Source organism: Triplophysa rosa, linkage group LG2 (assembly GCF_024868665.1).
Source record: "Triplophysa rosa linkage group LG2, Trosa_1v2, whole genome shotgun sequence".
Classification (NCBI taxonomy): domain Eukaryota; kingdom Metazoa; phylum Chordata; class Actinopteri; order Cypriniformes; family Nemacheilidae; genus Triplophysa; species Triplophysa rosa.
The window spans coordinates 21,538,027-21,542,484 of NC_079891.1; positions in this window are offsets into that span (position 1 = coordinate 21,538,027).

The window sequence follows — 4,458 nt, forward strand, 5'->3', positions numbered from 1 at the left end:
ACGAACAGAGGCAGCAGCTGAGCTAGCAGCTAAGGAAGCAGAATATGAAGCGCTTCAGCAGGAAAAGAAAATGAAGGAAAGGGATACAGCTTTTGGAAGAGAAGCAAAGGCGAGATCTTGATGCCCAGAAGGAGGAGTTGGAAAGACTGCGTGCAGGAAAAGAGATAAGAGCAGCAAGAGCGAGATTGGATGTCTATAATCAGGAAGCAAACATTAAGTCTGCAGATAACCACCATGTTAAGCAAACCCCCAACAACAAAACGTCATCGCCACCTCCCAATGCTGATGTGTCTTATCTTGCACAGGCCGTCCAAGACAGTATGACATTGAACAGACTTCCTACACCAGAGCCTACAGTCTTCAATGGTGACCCTATTCATTTCATTGAGTAGAAAGCGTCCTTCCAGTCGCTCATTGATAAAACGCATGTCTCCTCAGCAGATAAGCTATATTACCTGAAGAAGTATGTCACCGGTCCTGCTCGGAAGGCTTTAGAAGGCATGTTTTATAGAAATGACGAAGAAGCTTACAAGGACGCATGGAAAAGACTTCAAGATCGTTATGGACAGCCCTTTCTCATACAGAGAGCATTCAGAGAAAAACTCGCAAGCTGGCCCAGAATTCAGTCTAAGGATGCTGACGGACTCAGAAGTTTCTCAGATTTCTGTAATGCATGCAACGACGCTATGCCTTATGTGAAGGGACTAGAAATCCTGAATGACTGTGAAGAGAACAGAAAGCTTGTTAGCAAACTTCCTGATTGGGCGGCTGCCCGCTGGAATCGTCAAGCTACCCAAACACTGATTGAAACGGAAGAATTCCCAACCTTCCATGATTTTGCCAGCTTTTTGTCAGCTGAGGCTGAGATACCCTGCAACCCCATTACTTCCTTCTATGCTCTTCAGGCGGAAGCAAATAAGGATAAACATAACTTCAAGTCTAGTAAGAACAAGGCCAATGTCTTTCATACGAAGATGATCACACAGTATGAGGATCCAAGGCCCACTATTCACGTCACTAAGCCATGTTTGTTTTGTCAAGACAGTGAACATCAAATTTATGATTGTTCTAAGTTTACTTCGAAACCTCTAGAAGAAAGGAGACAGTTCATCAAGGACACAAAGCTGTGCTATGGATGTCTAAAGCTCGGTCACAGTGCTAGAGATTGTCGACGCAGACATATCTGTAATACATGCAAGGGAAGACATCCTACTTGTTTGCATGAAGACAGCTTCATTAAAAGAATCAAGTCACCCATTGTTCAAAACTCTGAGCATGCACGCGAGAAGGTTAAGACAACATCCTTGAGTGTAGAATCGGGAAGTACATCTGCCAATACCTCCATGATTGTTCCCGTGTGGTTGTCCTCACAAAGTGACCCAGTTTCGGAGAAGCTCGTCTATGCTCTATTAGACACTCAAAGTGACACAATCTTCATCGAACAAACAGTTAGTCAAGGCCTAAATGCAGAGAAATGCCCAGTGACTCTTCGGCTTACTACCATGGTAGGAAAGGATCTCCGTATGTCAAGTGAGAGAGTGTCAGGACTCAGAGTCAGAGGCTTTAATTCTGCAGTAGTCCTAGAGCTACCCCCTGCATACACAAAGCTATGCATCCCCGTGGACCGTACGCACATTCCCACAATGGATACAGCCAAACGATGGAAACATCTCTCTACCCTGACAGATAAAATTCCCCCACTTCAAGACTGTGAGGTTGGTCTGTTGATAGGATATAATTGTTCCAGAGCCTTGGCACCCAGAGAAGTGATTCTTGGAGCAGACAATGAGCCGTATGCTATTCGCACAGACCTGGGATGGAGCATCGTGGGGCCTTCCTTAGAACATCATGAAGCACTAAGCGGTGTTAACCTATGTCACAGAGTGTCTGTCAAGGAAGTTCCCTCTGTAACACCTACAGATCTCATTCGAGTATTGGAATTGGATTTCAAGGATACTAATGAAAATGCAAGGGTGGTTTCTCAGGAGGATATCTTGTTTCTGAAAAGGTTAGAAGAGAACATCAAAATGAACAAAGACCAGCACTTGGAAATGCCACTTCCTTTCAAGCAAAGACCTTGCCTTCTGGACAATAAAACTCTTGCAGCTGTGAGACTTCAACATCTCAAACGGAAATTAGATAGGGACAAGGAATACAAACAACACTATGTGAAGTTCATGGAAGAGATTATCGAGAAAGGCGATGCGGAAAGAGCGATTGATGAAGGGAAGGAAGGAGAAAATTGGTACATTCCACATCATGGAGTGTTTCACTCAAAGAAGCCAGGGAAATTTTGTGTAGTCTTCGACTGCTCAGCCCGATACAAAGGAATCAGTCTAAATGACCACCTGCTCACAGGCCCTGATCTGATGAATAGACTGACTGGCGTTCTGTTGCGATTCAGACAACATCCAGTAGCCTTGATATGTGACATTGAGCGCATGTTCCCTCAGTTCCACGTTGATGAGGCAGACCGAAATTACTTGAGATTTCTCTGGTGGAGCAATGGAGATTGCAACTCTCCGCCACAAACATTCCGTATGAAAGTGCATCTCTTCGGAGCATCATCGTCTCCAGGGTGTGCCAACAATGGATTGAAGCATCTTGCTCGAAAGGGTGAACATTCACACTCCCTCGGTGCAAAATTCATCATGAAAGATTTCTACATGGATGATGGAATTGCCAGTGTCGAAAACACAGAGAAGGGCATCCAGCTGGCTCAAGAAGCTCTTCAGCTTTGTGGACTGGGAGGTTTGAGGTTGCATAAGTTTATATCTAACAACAAGACAGTCTTGGAGAGTATACCGCCCGGTGACCGTGCAGTAGATGTTACCGCAATAAATCTTTCCCTCACGAATCAGCATTTGGAGAGAGTCCTGGGCATTTACTGGGATCTCGGAGAGGATAGCTTCAGATTTCGTGTTAACCCCAAAACTCAACTGACAACACGTAGAGGTATATTGTCCACAGTGGCCTCGTTGTTTGATCCCCTAGGGTTTCTTGCACCATTCGTGCTCAAAGGAAAGGCTGTTCTTCAAGAAACATGCAGAAACGGCATGAGCTGGGATGATCCTTTGCCCAGTGTTTTGCTGCCAAGGTGGGAGCGATGGAAGGTTGATTTGTCCAACTTAGAGAAGGTCAACATACCTCGTTACAATGTCCCAGCTGGGTTTGGGAAAATCACAAAGAGAGAGATTCATCACTTCTCAGACGCTAGCAAGAGTGGGTATGGCCAATGTTCGTACCACAGAATCAAAAACCAAAAGGGTGATGTCCATTGTTCGTTGCTCGTGGCAAAATCCAGAGTAGCCCCACTCAAGATCACAACAATCCCTCGGCTAGAGTTGACTGCGGCAGTTGTGTCAGTTGCAGTGGATGATATGTTGAAGGAAGAGATGGATCTTGCAGATGCCGAGGCATATTTCTGGACGGATTCCAAGGTGGTATTGGGGTACATTAGCAATGAAGCCCGGCGCTTCCACACATTTGTTGCAAACCGAGTTCAGAGAATTCATCGCAGTACGACTCCCCAACAATGGCGATATATTTCCTCGGATGAAAATCCAGCTGACTATGCTTCACGAGGCCTGAGCGTCGACAATCTTGTCACCTCCAACTGGTTTACTGGACCTAATATATTATGGGAAAGGCACTTACCTCCCTCTGCAGAAGTTGATACACAACTGCCAATTGGAGATCCAGAAGTCCAGAAGGCAAAATCCCTGAATACTCAAGCAGTAGGGTGGCCCTGTTTGTCTGATCGTCACACAAGCTTGTCTTCATGGTCCAAGGCAGTCCAAGCAGTAGCACGTCTACTCCGTAGAGTCAGGAAGGACAAGTCGAGAGACCACAGTACGGTAGCAGAGCGTGAGGATGCTAAGCGCATCATCATCATGGACTTACAACATCAGGTGTATTCAGATGAAATATCCATGATAAGGAAGGGCAAAAAACTACCTTGTAGCAACAAGCTATACTATCTTGAGGCCTTTGTGGATCACGATGGACTACTTAAGGTGGGAGGAAGACTCTGCAACACTTCTGTTCCTGATTCCATTAAGAATCCAATCATAATTCCGAAGGAACACCACCTTACAAAACTCCTGATTGCTGATTGTCACAAGAAAACTGGACATCAGGGTAAAGGCCTTACTATAAACAACATCAGGTCGAGAGGATTTTGGATTCCGGGAGTAAACAGGACTGTAGCCTCCTTCATACGCCAGTGTGTAAGGTGTCGTAAGCTTCGCGGACCTCCAGTAGAACAAAAAATGGCTGACCTGCCCTCTGAGCTTGTAGACCCATCCCCTCCATTCACCTACTGTGGAATGGACTGTTTTGGTCCATTTATCACCAGGCAAGGCCGCAAATTATACAAGAGGTATGGACTTCTTTTCACCTGTTTCTGCTGTAGAGCCGTCCACATTGAGATGCTGGATGATATGTCCACGGATGCCT